We start from the raw sequence: 17,047 nt of genomic DNA, 5'->3' as shown, positions 1-17,047 counted from the left end.
AAAAGACTGATTGGGCTTTCCTGCAAATTTGCACAATTCCTGTTTAAAAAGGGCTTGTGTTGCCGGTGCTAATAGTCCCGGGTAGGGTCTCTCAAGGTGAAGTTGTCCCAGGGGAGGGGCCAGACTAAGAGCAATTCAAGAAGACCTTGATTACATGGCATATTTGGACCTCGCCTGGTATGGGGACACCATAGCAAGACTTGGCCAGTGAGCATCTGATGGCTGGGCCTTGGGTCTTGGGGCCAGTTTGGGTTCAGCTCGAATAAATAACATGGAGCCATCACCCTGTGGGCCCACCAACTGCAGGGACAGGAATCAGGGTTCGGTGCATTGTGTGTTTATTTCAGCAATATGCTTTTATGGAAATAACTGGCAGAACAGAGCTGTGGTGGTGGTGCTGTGTGTTGAATACGTTGTGAAATACTGACCAGGCTGTGTCCAAAGGATCCAGTATGGAAACTGTATTTATAGTTGGCACCAAATGCTCAGTCATATTCTTGGTCCTGTTTACTTATTGTTGGAACAGGAGCTTACTGATGTGTGTTGCTATTTTTTGCAGTGTTTTATTCAGACTTTGCAAATATGGTTTGGCCTTTTCTTTCCACTGTGTGTCCTGTGTCAATCCAGCAGACCTTTTGTTTGTCTCTCTTCCTGTGTGGAATATCAACATCCTCTCATTTGCCGCTCCACCCACTGAATCTCGGGCCAAACCAGAGGAGCCAAGTCTTTCTGCTACCTCTGTCTGCGTCTGCTCCTACACATCTCCCTGTCCCATCACTTATCTCCGTCTGCTCCAACTGTTTCTTTACGTCTGCAGTAGGAGGACGTGTATTCCACTTACGTTGAGACTCTTGAGGGCTGTAACACGGGTAAGAATGCTGTCATATTTGTCCTTGTGCATTTGGAAGCAGTTGGTATGTAGCTGACAGGCTGTGTGTGCCCAGGCCGACAGTGTACCTTGAGTCACTGCGGCTGCTTAAACACATTCCAATCCCCTCACACTGTTTACTTTCCTCTCAGCATCTCCCCTCTACCTCACTCTCTTTTTCTTTGTTTCTCTTCAGGCTCTCTCAATTCACACGCTCTATCCTTCCTGTCTCCAACCTCTCAATCTGTTTTTCCTCCTTCACTCTGCCCTCTCCTCCCTCTACGTGTTGTTCTCTTCATCTCAGTGACTGTCAGGCCTCTGGAAGGTCATGGAAGTCAAGTTGTTGTCAGCATGGGGTCTGTAGAAGCAGACCCCATGCTTCTCAACGCTACATCCACACCTTGTGTCCACACTACTCCAGTGTTTTGGAAATCCTGAAATGGACCTTTGAAGACGCTGCTGACCCAGTTTTCAGTTTGAAATCAGTCACAGCTTGTCAAGTCAAAACTTTATAGCTGGTCTAAATACCTTTTGTGATTTCATCATTCTTGTGTGGGTCATGTTACTCCTTTACTATCGCCACAGCCTCCTCCGGTGATGGATGATGCTCCCAGTACTGCTCTAATATGTCCCGTATTTGCTTTGTGACGACTCCCAACCTGGTTTCCACTGCTTGACTGCTTTATACTCATGTGTTACTGTCAGTAACAGTTTCACTTCATCAGTGGTCCAGCCCAAGAAATTTCTGGTCATTTCTGCACCATCTCTGTAGTATTTTGTGTAACTAAAGCCCCTTTTAGACTGGCTTTTCAAGGCAAGAATGCCATGCCCTTATTCCGTCTCGCCTTTCTTTATAAAGAGTACGATCAGGGAATTGGGGGACAGAGTTGCCTCCCATTTATGTCTGCATCAAGAAGGTAATAACAGTGTAGGTACGGATGCATGGTATTGGATTTTCTGCCAATATGTTGATATACGACAACTCATTATCATAACTGATATCAATATATCCATATCCACAGCACTACGGGACCTCGTCAGGCAGCGGCCTCTGGATGTCATGTGGACAGGACGGTGAGGTGTTTTAAATTACTGAGCTCTGAATGCGCAGATTCACTCCTCTGAGCTTCAATGTACATACGATGTAGACCTTCACAGGCTGTAACGGTAACACATTTGTGAGCCTAATTGTTTTGTTGTTCAGTATACCAATACTGATGATGTACCGGCATTATCGTGCATCCCTAGTCTGTGTAGCAGACTGGATGAGGCTGTGGATGATACAGGGTGACGTTGTGATGACTTGTAATATGTGCCACCCACTCCTGGGAGATTTAAAAGGCAGTAAATAGCAGTTAGTAGCTAACTCGCAGAAGAACAACAGCCGAAAAATGTCTGCAAATGGAGGAGACAATGATGTCAGATCAGCCGCCATATAACAGGGACGGTAAATGATTGTTGTTACCATGTTAATGCTATTGTTATTGGTTAGAAAGTGCTGCCAATGCCTCTGTTATATGTCACACTAGAGGTTGATGCTGTTGTGTTACATGTAACGCCCGTTGCTCCTCTACTGCTTTTGGGATGCTGGCATGCTATCTAAAATCACACACCGGGGTGGCATGATGCTGCCTTTATTTGGTTCTGTATAAAAAAGCAAAGGCGGCTTGAAGAATGGACTTCATAGCAGCCCTATAGTGCGATCTCTGTTTTAAAAAGTAACTAACAGTAACGCCTGAGCTCTGTCAGTTGTCTGCCAGCATAAACACATGGATGCCTCTGTATTGCACAATCAGCTCTGACACAGGAGGTGTGATCAGAGAGAGGTGGAGGTGTTAGAAAGACAGCTTATCTGTTACTACGCAGAAACAGATGACAGGAATGAATCAAAAAGCTTGCTTTTTAGGGATGGAAATGCTGGCCTAGCATGAATGGAGCAATATATGTTTTATTAATATTCATCTGCATCAGAGAAGCTCGGAGTTCTCGTAGCTATAGCCCAGCAGATCCTGACAAAATATCAGAGTTGGGGTTTGGATTTAGTTATTTTCAGATGTCTCGTGAAGCGACAGAAACTATTGATTCAGTCACACACTCTGCAGTGTAGCTGCTGTTAATTACTCAGTGTCAATGCAGATCATGAAACCCTGAAATCTGAGTAGTTGCACAAAGGTTGCTCAAACTCCAAACAGAAGCAGTGGAGAGAGCTGCAGTGTGAGAGCAGGCAGCGTTTTATTCTTGGAGGGAGTGTGTTTCCATCTGAGTGGAAGAGTGTGTGTGTGTGTGTGTGTGTGTGTGTGTGTGTGTGTGTCTATGTTTAGCTGTGTTTGTTTAGGACTTGGTAATTATGGCTGGCAGCAGAGTTTGAGTTAGAGCAAGCAGAGGAATGCCTTTGGTCTGCTCCTGTCACTGAAACTTAACTCTGGGCTTTTCAAACGCTTTAACCTGTGAGTGTGTGTGAACCAAATGTTCTCATGACAAGTACATTCTTCTGGAGTGTGCAGCACTATGCATTTTTTGATTGATTGCTTGCATGTGTGTGTTTGTGTGTGACTTTGTGAAATGGCCGACGTTGCCCCAGCAAGCCTTGACCTCTGAATTTTTGAACACACATGTACGCATGCATTCTCTTTCCAGGCTCCTTAACAAGGAAGAAACCATAACTTATCCCGTAACGCACTCACACACGTAATAAACACACATGCATATATGCACACACACAGGCTTCCTGTTTGGGTAGAACCAGTGGATGACATCATTGGCTGCTTCTGGTGGCCTCTAGGTGATCTGTCTTCCAGATGTAGAGAATAGGAGCAGCAGATGGTTGCGCTGGGTGGAGTCACTGGCAGTTGGGGGTCACCACCATCCTGTTTTAAGACCTAGTTTGGTTGAACAGAGGGACAAATTTATACCCTATACCCTACTTTATACTTTGGAGCTGATATTTAATGTTGTGCCAAAAGTACTGCAGAGCATTTCATGCATTAATGCATAATTTCATTTTTGTCATCAAGGGTGCAACTAAAGATTATTTTATGCAGATTATTTTCTCAGTTAATTAATAATATATAAAACAGCCCATCAGAATTTCCTACAGCTCAAGGCAACATTGTTGAAGGTCTTTTTTTATCCAGCCAGCAGTCCAAGACCCAAAGATCTTCAGTTTTCTTTAAGATAAGGAAACGCACCGGATTTTCCCAGTTTAGTGGCTGGAAATGTCACATGTTTTGGCATTTCTGCTTGACAAATGACTTGAATGATTAATTAGTTATAACTTTTTCATTTAGGTGCAGCGGCACATAATTTAAACCCCATTTCCACCAAAATTAGTGCAAGTGGGTTTTTTAAACACGAGTAAACCCACTAAGAATAGGCTATAGACTTCTTTCCCATTGCCAGTGGACCAGAGATGTGTACACGGCTCTGAAGCAGATGAGTATGCCTTTCTGTGTGTGAGTGTTTGTTTTTTTGGTGTGTCATGTTTGACGTCACAGACAGGCTGGAAAACAGATTAGTGAACAGTAGGAAGTAGCATAGAAGCCTTTGAAAACTAACGGTGGTTACTTCTTTTTATACGTCTTACTTATTTAGTCTCTCTTTAAAACTCGGTGCAGACTAATTTGGATTGATGTTTGAGCGCTGCTTGGGTAGAGATTGATGGTGTCATTGCATCTCGCCGCCTAAGGGGCTAAAATCAGCACATTCACCCTGGTGTTGTGTTTCCATCAGTGCTAATCAGAGCCGGAGCCAATAAATACCAGTGACTACACATTCTTTTGACCCTGGTGTGAATGCTGATTATAACCTTTCCCATTAAAGAGCCTTATGATGGTGGGTGTGTTCCAGGGCATGTCCCACTGGTAGGAGGCCCTGGGGCAGACCTAGAACATGCTGGAGGGATTATTTATCTCATCTGGCCTGGAACACCTTGGGGTCCCCCAGGAGGAGCTAGAAAGCGTTGCTGGGGAGAGGGACGTCTGTGGTGCTTTGCTTGGGCTGCTGCCTCCGCGACCCGGCCCGGGCTAAAATGGAAATGGATGGATGGGTGGTTAGCGGGTGCTAGTGGGTTTTTTGAGCAGTGGAAAAGAGGCTTTAGATGAACTCAAAAATTTTCATTGCACCTTTTTTTTTTTGTTCCCATACCCATTGATAATTTCTTAACTATGGGTGTCAGGGTTCAGCCTCTCAACTCACAATAAAAGGCTTCGTCACTTTTTGTACCAAACTTGGAATCATTATCGACAACCCATCTACTGTCACAGATTTCTTTTCACCTGTGCAGCGCCTGTTTAAAACGTGCCTGTTTGTAAGATTGCTTTGCCTCTGGTATTGCTGCTTGCAGCTTCTTGAGAACCTCTCATCCAAAGATCTCCACACCCAGCACTGCCCTCCCTTTGGTCCTGAGCAGCACACCTGCCATGAAATAGATGTGTCCCCTGGCATTGCTAGAGTGCAAGTGTCATTTGCTAAAAAATATGCCATTTGGGACCAAAAACACAAATGCATAAGCCGATCTATTCCTTTTCATTTATTTTGAACAGACAGTAATGCAAGTGTCAAAGACATACACAGTCCTCTTGCTGGAGATTGAGGCAACATTTTGCCCAATGGCAACTTTTGTAAACTACTTTTCCTCATAAAAATAAGGAACATTTCAAACACTTCTGTATTACACTGTACAACAAACACTGAACACCTTCCCAGAGGCAGCAACAGGCTATAAACTGAAAAGCATCTCTCAAGCTATAAAATTGAAAACACAAAATGAATAGAATAATAAAAATAACTTGTTTCAGTTAGTTCCATCTCGACTTCATGCCAGTGTCAGTCCCAGTTACTTCAGTATTTGTTTTTTAATTCATTATACTTTGGCACCTGAAGGCTGCGAGCATAAGGAGTTGGGCTTCGGTTTGTTTTTCCTCACCATGATCGGCATTTCTGGCTGATGCTGTCGAACGTCTCTTAGCATATTGAATATGTTTCCATTCACATACCACACAACAGTGGAGCAGCAGTGATACACCGTCTTTGTTTTATGCACAACTCTCCCTCCAATGCTGTTGGAGCGGATCAGGAACCTGCAGATGGGTCTTCAAGCTTCAGTGTTTCATTCACCCTCACCATAGTGTGACTGACTTCCACACCAATTTGCTTGGTGTGTTAACTTTAGCACCTGTTGCTAACGGTGTAGACCTGCTGAAAGTTTCCATGTGGAACTCTCTCTTGTCAACTTTGGTTACGCTTTTGTGTATCAGGATAATAAATGTCAGGCACACTGGTGCAACCAAAGTGGTCTCAATCTGGAGCCCTGTGGGGAACCCTGTGTTTTTTATTTAATGGAAGAAAGGGCAATTGTTTAGCAAAGAACATCTCAATTAGCTCCATTGGCTTTGCATCACAGTTTGCCAGCATGCTCTGGAAAAGCTAGTCCGATAAATCAGAAATTGGATAAATTGCGGCACCGAGCTGCCAAACATATGTTTGAAATAAGTAGTTCATACATCAGAGAGCACTCAGAGTTTATTTTTCAACTGTGAGAAACAACTGCTCACTACACGGCTTAGTCACAGTGCTGTACAGTAATCAATACAAGGGATCCTTATCAAAATTATTTGTGTATCATATGTGTTTGTGTAAAGAGAAGAATATCCTCTGATAAACACGGTTAATGCTCTCTGCTCTCTTTGCCTGTCTGTCAGGAAGTGGAGTTTATTTAGACCTTGATGGGAACATGTGTCGGAGTCGTCCAACACTTTTATTGGCATTGTCTCACCTATGTAATTAACTAAGTATCCCGATAAAGCAGCCTTTCAACAAGCCTGTTTTCAAGGTCTCTTTTGAAAGAACTCTATTTCATTAAGCTTGTTAAATAAACCTTTGCCTGTGGTTAGCGGGTAAAGTCTGTCTCATTTACTTGCCGTACCACTGCAGCCCTGACTGACTTCATACAGATCACAGATCCAGAAATGGTCAGAGGCCTGCGCTGCATTTCAGATGGATATATTTCTGGACCATTTATTGGAATCCATTCCCTCTCAGTAGTCAGACTTTGCTGTTGGCCTCAACCAGATAATGATATTTGGCGCCAGTGGAGCCAATCCTGCTGTGTAGAACTGAGCCCGTAAAACTGACCTGCTTCCTTTTACAATCTCCATACGTCTTCAGTGTGTCTATACATGTGCCAGTGTGCAGTAGGCATGCATGTAATGAGACTTGAACAAAGAGCTTTGTTTGAGGTTGGTGTCAGTGTGCAAATTAAAATTAGCCTGTGTGGTGTGAATGTGAAGAATTATTCCAGCTGAGGATGGCAAAATACATGGATGTGCTAGCTTCAGTGCTAATTATCACCAGCAAAGAGCCACGTAGAAAACACTGAGGTTGCAGCTTGCTCATTTTAAGCTGCTGCTGATCGTTGCTTTCCAGTTCAAACGACGCTAATGTTAACTCCAAGAGTAGTTTGATTAGACTTGTCTGATGTCTGGTTTAATTACCCTCTGCAGCCACTCTGAAGCTCCACTCTGTAACACCACTGAACCATCCTGAGTGTTTCTGTAGTTTCTGTAGTCACATTCTCTCAGTTAAACTTTTATTCAAACCAGAATTTTCAGTATTTGGATCAAGTAGCTTGTAAAAAAAATAGGTCTGTCAGATTAAGAAGTCTACAGCTGTAATTGAACTGTGTCAGAAATATATTTAATCAACATCAACGCTAATGTAAGTCTTGGATTGGACTTAGAATCAGCAGATACCCAATGTTAAAGGACTTGAATAGACATTGGGGCAAAAAATGGACAACCTCACTTCGAGGACCTGTTGGCTTTAAGATTGAGACTAGGGGCAACCTCTAGCTCACTTGGTGGAGCGTGTGCCCCATATAGGCTGAGTCCTTTTTAGCAGCCCCTCGCCATAAGTCATCCACCCCTGAGTCTCCCATGTTTCCTGTCTGTCTTCAGCTATCCCATCAATTAGGGCAAAAACTGCCCAAAAAAAGAGTCTTTAAAGTTGAGACTGAAAGTTCACTCTTGAACTTGGAGAGAGCTGTTGACAAAACAGATGTTCTAGAGCAGTGGTTCCCAGTTGGTGTGTCGTGGGTCCGTTGTGAATGGACCACAGGTGACTCGCAAATGTGTCAAGTTTGTAAAAAACACACCTTATTTTTAAGTACAGTGAATTTTCGGCTCAGAGCTTTTATTTTAAAGTGCCGTTTCCTTCTGTAAAGTGAGTGCCTTATGGACAACTACTTGACAGAGACAGCAAACTAGCTCAACAACATGGCCAAACACAAATATGACACTGAATCTATTAAACTGTGTGGACCTTGAACAAATGACTAAGGAGAAATCTGGAACTCTGGTTGGGAACCACTCCTATAGAGCCTTAATTGTATTATCAGCCCCCTGCAGGATGTTGTGATGTCGCAATTGTCACAATTAACCCATTTATTAACCAGTCACCAGGAATTCTGCGCAGTCAATTTAGTCCAATCACTGCAACTTTTCTGCAAATTTGGCGAATCATCATAGTTTCCAATTATAGTTTTCTGCCACATAACGTGACCAAACTCACTTCACTGTTTCTCGTTGAAGATGCAGATGTGTGCAGCATGAACGTCTCACACATACCTGCAGACATTACTGCTTAAGACGGTGCAAGGCATTTTCCTGATGTTCTGCATGAAAGCAGGGTTTGGACCATGTGCAACATTGTGTTGGAAAACAAGTGACATTGATTGACAAACAATTTTCTGCTACAAAACACTCAGAGAATGGATGAAAATTGCTCCTACAATTTCATTGCAATAAAGGTTATAAACATTGCAACGTGAATTGCAGTTGTTTGGAAAAGCTGCCCTGAAATCATTCATTCTAGGCCGCAGCAATCCCCAAACAAGCCTGCAAATTACTGTAGGGACTGTATTGTTATTTAAATGTTCAGAAAAATGTAATTCCTAACATTTACAATTCCACAACAGCTGAGGCAAACTCTGTGTGCTGAGGAAATGTTTATGATGTGATCAGAAGCCCCAGAACAGCTCCTAATATACCGTTCACTGGGGTGAGATTGTTTCTTATCCACATTAATCAAGTGGAAAAAATGCTCATTGATTTTCTCCTTTCTGAGCAGTGAATATATTCTGTACCCAAACCCATGGTACCTCTTGTAGGTGCACAGCAACGTGTGTGGGTGTGTACCCCCCCGCCCCATGTGGTCACAGACAGATTTACTCGGCTTTAACGCTCAATTGCCTCTGCTGTTACTCAGACAACGCCAAGCCCACATGCTTCCTGGAGTATCCGCCTCTGAAACACAAAAACACAGGTCATATCAGGCTCTCTAATCCATTATGTCTTTGAAGTGTATCCTTGTGTCAGTCTTCATGGCTTTAACCAATGCACCATGTCTTTTAATCCTCTCTACACTGCTGTCACTATTTTTTATTTAAAGACCACACTTTGCCTTAAATGTGCATTTTGTATTCTAGCTGTATATTTTTACTTAAGTGCTCTAAAACATCAGTCCAAGCTGGAAGAAAATATTTCCTCACACCAACATCTATTCAGCGTTTCACCTTATTCTGATCGTTTGACTGTCATCAGAGCGTAAATGAATCAGCAAGGGACAGGCAGGTCAAAGCAACCGATCCCAGTCTAATCATCAGCAGTTTGCAGCACACCTGTGCTAACCCCAGTGGTAGCTAGATGGAGCGGCGGTTGTCCTGCATCACTCAGAAACATCAAAGCCCCAGTGAAATGAAAGTTAGAGAGCCTTTAGGGTCTGCACTCTGACATATTTCCCTGTGAAAAAATATATTTGAGCAGTGTACTAAAAGTGGGGGGGCTTAGAGTTCAGTGTGATCATGCTTGCTCCACACACACCTCCCTCACCCTTATATCAAGAGGAGGATAAGGGATAAACGAGTGAATAAATCAGACCTCAGCCACTTTGTGTTTGAAATGAAAACACTGGTTTGATAGCTGAGAAGTGGGCGTGCCATAACAGTGACGCCTCACAGTGTATCGTGACAGATTAGTAGCATCCGTCAGGAAGAGACAGACAAGGCACACTGTATGCTCCATGTGTTGTGCGTTGTTGAAGCAGGCCACTGTAACATGCCTTGCGCATAATCTGGAGATGTCACAGATACAACTTAACTGTAAATTCCCGCCCACAGGCTCTCGTAACTGCAACGTTTTGGGGAAACAAAGACACAGATAGCGCTATAGGGCCACTATGAAGTCCCTTCCTTATGCCGCCTTTGAATTTTTACTGCCATCAAACAACAAGTGTGATTTTTAGACAGCATGCCAAAATCCCTGAATCAAAAGAGGCGTGATGGGTGTGACACGTAACACAACAGCGTCTGCCTCTAGTGTGACATATAACATACGTGATGGCAGCACTTTATAAACAACAGCAATAGCATAATGTGGCAATAACAATCAATTACCGTTATATGGCGGCTGATCCCGTCCTTTGCTTGGAGGTTAAGGAGCTCCCGGACCTCTTTGTCCTCCAAACTTTTCTTCTTCTTTGAGTTAGCTGCTAACTGCTAGCAGCAACTTCTCCTCCTCCTGCGGTGTGTTGCATGTATAACATGTTGTCAAAATGTCACACCTGTGTGATCCATGATCTCATCCTGCTTTTGGTGCTGTTACGACCTCCAATGCCGCCTTAAAGATGAGACAAATCTGTCCCCCAATTCTGTGATTGTACCTTTAATACAGAATGGCGAGGTAGCATATAGGCGTGAACTTTTAGCCTTGAAGAGGCAGTGTAAAAGGGGCTACTGCCTTACTATGCTGTTAGCTAACTAGCTGTGTGCAGGTAAAAGTTGCAAATTGATTGATGGGTGAATGTCGTGATATTATTGGTTGAAAGTGGTTGGTACTAGCTTACGTAACCACACATCATATTTTGTTTCGCGGGAAGAAAACATGATTAGATTTTGATAGAAGAATATGAAGAAATTGATTTTTTTTGGCATATATTGCTAGGTAAGGGGTTAAAAAGGCATTTTTGTCACATGTGGGTTTGAAGTTTGTATTGCATCAGGATTTAATAAAATATCCAGTATCACTCTGAAATCTGAACCATTTCAGGATGTGGTTTGGTTCACTGGATTTAATTGTAATCTGACTTTGGATCGATCAGCTACCTTCGTAAATCAATTCTGTTGTGAATAAGCATCGGACATTGAACAAGAAGCTGGCAAACACTTGATGTGTGGAGACGATGTTGCTTTGGCAGAACATTATCTAACTAAAATCAAAGGAGCCCCATACTGTCCTTTTTCCCCTCCATATTTACTGGGAATTATTCATCCAAGATGGTAAAATTATGTTCAAAATAAAGACCAAAGAGAAATGTTAATTCATCCAGCTGTGCAGATCTCAAGAGCCAGTCAGGTTGGATTCTAACCTAAAAACCAAGTGGATGGGGAACCAGCAAGATGAGGTGTTTACTGCCAGCTTTAAAAGACTGTAAATATTACATAACGTGACCTGCATTGAGATCTGCATGGTGATGGAACCCAATCTCAGTGTGTGTGTGTGTGTGTGTGTGTGTGTGTGTGTGTGTGTGTGTGTGTGTGCATTAAAGTAGAGGGGCTGATTAGAATCCAGCTTGACTCATCATGTCTGTCTGATGGTCTGAATGTGATGTGAATGCTAACAGCAGGCGGAGAGGAGAGGGTGTGTTTGTGATGTGATGGACGAGTCAGGCCTGACCTTTGTGACTGACCCGCCTGAACGCTTAATTAACCTTAAAGCAGTGTGTAATTAATGGGTCTTTAGTGGGCCCTTACACACTCATCTGCACACTCAGCATGACAGCAGGCTCTATGTGTTTTACATTCATCACTCAGCGCACTGTAAAGTCTTCTGTTTGCAGCTTTCTGTCTGACTCAGAGCTAACATACTGAGTTTTGTATCCTAAATCTAAAAAACTTGTAGAACAGGGCTTCATCGTTACCTCTCACACACACTGTGCTGCTGGTACCATGAGCAACCCTGACGATCGCCAGTGGAAAACAACATCGCACATGAACGTGATTTACTCCTCTGCAGTGGCAGTAAACACAACACATGGGCCCGCCGATGATGGTGCTGTATGCAGACATTACAAGATGTTTAGAGCTGATGGTAACGTTAACTGTGACAAACATCAGAGCTATGGCTATGTACTGACACTCCTTTACAGTCTCACACAACACAGACGCTCTCATAGCACAGCTGATAGTTCAGCTACAAACAGGCACACACACACAAACTCTCTCTGAGGGCCATAAATGTGATTCTGGTGACGATCAAAGCTCCATCACACTGTCTGTGTCTCTGCTGTTCAGATAGTCTGACAGTAACTGCTCATGTTGTTAGCTCTGACTGCCAGCTCTGTGTTGCTATCAATGCCACACTGAGCGGTGGTCAGTCAGTGTCCCCTGACTCTCTGTGTCACACATGACACTGCTCCAAATACTGTTTTTGGGGCTTTCAAGCTTCAGTGATAATTACCTGCAAATATTAGAAGCTTCGACGGGACGCAACGAGACCAGGAAGGTATGGGCGCGCTAATCCTCCACCTGAACCCAACCTGAGTTAAGAAGGACTTAGCGTTGCTGCGTGTGTGTGTGTGTGAGAGAGTGGTAAAGAGGGGGAAGCAATGTTTCTGTAAGTTATTAACAACTTGGAACGCTGTGTGTTGAGCTGCATCACTAGATGCAAAGCCAGCACTTCACTACAGTCGCCAGCTGCGGATTCCCACATGCCATAGACCTTTTTCCCAGCAGACATTTTGACATGTCGTCGTCGGAAAAGCGCAACTTTATTGAATGACATTAATGATGGCTGCATTCCATTCAGTGGAGGCCCTGACATTTTGCATGCTGGCTCACTGAAATAGCTTACTGTGACACTTCTCGTCTGTTTTTCCTCATCAGATAAACATAATAATAATAATAATAAAGAACTTTATTTATACAGCACCTTTCATACAAGAAGTGCAGCACAAAGCGTTTTACAATAAGGGCAGTATAAGCACCAAGTGCTTCACATGAAAATATACATAATGGACATAAAACAGACAAAGCAATTCAATATAAAAAGGAAATTTAAAACAGTTTAGAGTTGTAAAACTATAAATCATAAAATTTAGTAAGAATTTAAAAGAGTTGCAGCAGCGTTGACCTTAAAAAGAAAGAGTTTCAGACCTGTATGAGGAAGGTCAGAGTGAGTTAAAGTCTAAAGTCAGCAGATACGTTTTTACCTTTCTTTGAAAAATATTTAGCAAGCTAGCTTCTCTGATATCTACAGGTAGTGTGTCCCATAGCTTTGGGGCGAAAATGACAAAGGCTGCATCCCCGGCTGTTGTTGAGAACCTCCAATAAACCAGCAGCAGATGATCGCAGTGTTCTTGGAGGCAAATAGTTAACAAGGGAGTTAGCAATGTAGCTCGGTCCCAGCCCATGTGGGGCTTTGTATACAAGGAGGAGGAGCTTAAAATCAATTGTAAATATAAGTCAGTGCAGAGCAGCTCAGACTGGCCTGATGTGCTCTCTCCTTTTGGTTCTGGTTCATAGCTTGTTAAAGATTTACACTTCCATAAAGTCAGGTGACCTCACAAGATACAGATTAAGAAAAGATTAAGATTAAGCTGCAGAGGCTGAGATATCTTGACTTTTAGTCTCTACCTCCACAAACACTGGATCCTACATTTCCCATAATGCAGCAACAGCATTTTTGTCAATAGATCATCCCCTCCAGGTAAACACCTGTGTCTTTTAAACTCCACATCGTCATCTTGTATCACAGGTCCCTTCCCTTATAGATTTGTAGTCCCCATCGTCTGTGTTATTTTCTAGGATTTGATTAAATGTCTTCTGTGGCTCCTCCACACAGGCTGAGCGGTACCGACTGTAAAAACAGCAGAGAGCCCCTGTTAATGGAGGTGAATACAGATTTGATAAGGACCCTGAGTGCTGACTTTGATGTGTAAAACTAGTTGAGTTCTCCTTCGAGGACGCACATTTCGCTTCAGTGTTTTGTTCACTTTGTTTCTGAATTTAAATCCAAAGGTTTGCTGCTGACTATTGAGATTTCATTAATAAAGTGGTTTAAATTTTATCAACTATATGTATCAACAAAACATGTTGCAGAGGAAAATATAATTCAGTCTGGATTACATTTGTCTTCTGAATACCAGAGCAGTGATTGATTTCCCAGTCGACAATGGAATGTTTATTTTGTTTATGTTGTTCATTATTTCCTATTGTAGGAGTAGGAGGTCGCAGCAGTGCACAGTGTGTGTAGGGATTAGTGTCCTCACACACCCATATTCCCCCTTTTGAAGTGCTTAAAGTCACTGCATAAGCTCCCATGTGCCTGTGTGTTGCAGTGTAAGCTTGTTTGGCTGATTTGCTTGCATTTAAAAAGTGGTTTGATCCCCATTAGGGCCTGTTAACCCCCTCCATCCCTCTGCGCCAGGCTGCCCACTGAGCTTTGAGTCACACAGGCTGTGAACTCTGTTTCCTTGTGGGAAAAGATTAAAGCGAGACAAATTCCCGGTCATCTAAATCTATTCAGACAGTATTAGAGCAGAGCCTTACAGTCAGAGTTCCAACCAAGGCATAGTTGGCTGTGTGTTTCATCAACACACCTACTCTGTTAAATGTTTATGCTTCAGTCACATTCTTATAGTCTTAATCTGCAAGATCAGCTTCCACCTCTGCTGCTGTTTCTGAAGCATATTAGTTTTACACAAAAGTATGAAAAAAATGTAAGTTAAAGGTCCAGTGTGCAAGATTTAGGAGGATTTGGTGGTTTGTGTTGAAAGGGGTCAGTTGAGGTGGTTCAGGCATCTGATCAGGATCCTCCTGGGCACCTCCCACTGTAGGTGTTTGTGGCACGTCCCACTGGTAGGAGGCCCAGGGGCAGACCCAGAACACACTGGAGGGATTATATATCTCATCTGGCCTGGGCACGCCTTGGGGTCCCCCAGGAGGAGCTGGAAAGTGTTGCTGGGGAGAGGAATGTCTGGGGTGCTTTGCTTGGCCTGCTGCCCCCACGACCCGGCCCTGGATAGATGGATTGATAAATGGATAGATGGATAGTGGGATCAAGCGGTGAGTATTGCAGATTGCAACCAGCTATAACTTCTCCCGGTCAGATTTCCTTATGTGTTCATTGTTAAGGAGGTTTTTATGAGGAGCCAGATTATCCACAGAGGTCTCCAACTCCCTACAAAAACCCCCTCCAAAAATGAATGCGGTGATACAAACCACGAAAAACGCAGAATAAAGCAGTTTCTGGTTGCTGTGATACAGAATATCTGCAGACGTAAAAACATAGCATACTTGTTGTGGATGAAGTGATGGCTGAAGCTGGTAGGGAGAGAGAACGGACCCGCCAGTCTGTGAGGGTTCAGTCTTTATTCCTCCTCCATTGTGGTTGTTCAGCAATTGATGGTATTAGTCCTGTCCCTTCTTCACTGTGATTGGATTGCTGGGTAAAAAGTGACATTGATGAGTGAATGCACTTTTTGGCTGAAGCTGAATATTTTTCAACTGTTGGCGACCAAAAAAAAGGCAAACATGCCACACTCGGCACAGGATAGATGCTCAGCGCCTTGTTATACTGCTGGCATTTGTAGCAGTGAAGGTGTAAATATGCAGCACTCCTATTAAAAACAAAAAGAAAATGTGAACACGGTGGTTGTGGGGGTTGATTGCTATCCCCTGCGACTGGCTTGTCAGTAGCGCAGTATTGCAATATTGCGGTTATCGTGACAGCCCCGGAGCTACAAGAGGCTAAACACTAAAACTGAGGGGAGCTGCTGCATTGACTGATTATTCTCTGCAGCTTTAATCCTACACTGGTGTCAACGTGTAACAAAACGTTGTGAGTACAGCTGAATGGAAATCACAGACGTGCCAGTATACATTTGGCCTGTTGGCAGTGAATGTGGAGGATGTGAAGCTTTAGTGTTAAGGTGCCACCTTTCATCTCTGTGTAGGCACTGCTTCGCCTCGATATCTCTTTCCATCTCCGTCCTGGGATTTCATCATCTTCACCTCAGCAGCTTCTGTGATGAAGAAGAAACAGAGCTACGTCCTCCATCTATTTACCTAATTGTACGCATTATGCAAACCTCTCTTAGCTCTGGATTTTGCGAGTGGGAGAAGCTTTGAAGCTGTAGTGCCCTGCAGAAATGCACCTTTTTATAGCTCTGCATTCTCAACGTCTTCAGCATGCTGAAAACGCTTCAGTGCCCTCACATGATAAGGATGATGATGAAGGCGATAGTGACTAAAGAGGAAAGATTGTGTAACTAACTTTTGACTCAGGACTAAACTTTTGGGCTCAAAAATGTAATGAAGGTGTGGCTATTACATTATATGCTGTCTTACAAAGTTATTGATTGAGGTGCTGATTTAAACTGTCTCAGTGCCATTAGCTGTCGTGTCTTTTCAGCATAAAAGAGTCAGAAACAGCAACACTATTTTAAGATTAGAGATATTATCTGTATCAGTTTTAGTTCATGACAGATTTATCAGCATGTGTGTCCTGATAAGAAACTGCCAAACAAAAAACAGGCAAATTATGTGATGTTGACTTAAACTGAACTAAAAGATAAAGCCTGCAGAGCATTTTGTACTGCAGTTATTTTTATTACTTCCCAGCCATCATACAGTACAGTATGTGCAGATGCCTATGTAAGCTGATATCAGCCTTTCAGTTTATCAGCTGGGCTCCAGTTCAGATTTTTGGAGGAACATAAGAAATCCTCTTTGCCTTATTAAAGCAACAAAAGACTGAATCATGATGATAATGTAGTGTATTGAAAAATGTGTCAAAATAATTTGATCACATAATCTTAAAGGAGCTCTAAACACTCTGTGATTCAGAGGTTTACTGTAGGGATGCACCGAATATTCGGTAACCGAATATATTCGACCGAATATTGCAAAAAAAAAACCACATTCGGTATTCGGTGAAATAAGTTAAAAGCAAGGCCGAATAATAGTGGCGTGTTTTGATAACGCAATCAAACAGCGTGCCGTGACGGGCCGAGTAAAATGTCGGCAGTGTGGCGATCTGCCCGTCACGGCACTCGCATTTGCAACTAAAAATAGTTTTGAACGAGCAAAATAGGCTTAAATCATTCAGCACGCTGTGCGAGCAGCCT

The 17,047-nt window shown here is 43.1% G+C and overlaps 2 protein-coding genes across 5 annotated transcripts in view; one reads left to right on the top strand and one right to left on the bottom strand.

Annotated features, from left to right (window-relative positions):
* The window catches only part of txlng (taxilin gamma), a 765,700-nt gene that overhangs the window by 26,070 nt on the left and 722,583 nt on the right, over positions 1–17,047 (bottom strand). The window lies entirely within an intron of this gene.
* The window catches only part of ccdc102a (coiled-coil domain containing 102A), a 97,912-nt gene that overhangs the window by 7,777 nt on the left and 73,088 nt on the right, over positions 1–17,047 (top strand). The window contains exon 2 of one of the 4 annotated variants that reach the window (XM_050052696.1): positions 1,891–1,942. The exons of 2 other annotated variants lie outside the window; for them this stretch is intronic. The gene's annotated coding sequence lies outside the window, so the exon portion shown is untranslated. Of the gene's footprint in view, positions 1–731; positions 870–1,890; positions 1,943–17,047 lie in introns of those variants that run through there. One more of the 4 variants, XM_050052706.1, reaches the window with a different exon arrangement.

The sequence above is a fragment of the Epinephelus moara genome, chromosome 1 (genome assembly GCF_006386435.1).
Source record: "Epinephelus moara isolate mb chromosome 1, YSFRI_EMoa_1.0, whole genome shotgun sequence".
Lineage (NCBI taxonomy): Eukaryota > Metazoa > Chordata > Actinopteri > Perciformes > Serranidae > Epinephelus > Epinephelus moara.
This window is presented reverse-complemented; position numbering and strand designations above follow the sequence as displayed.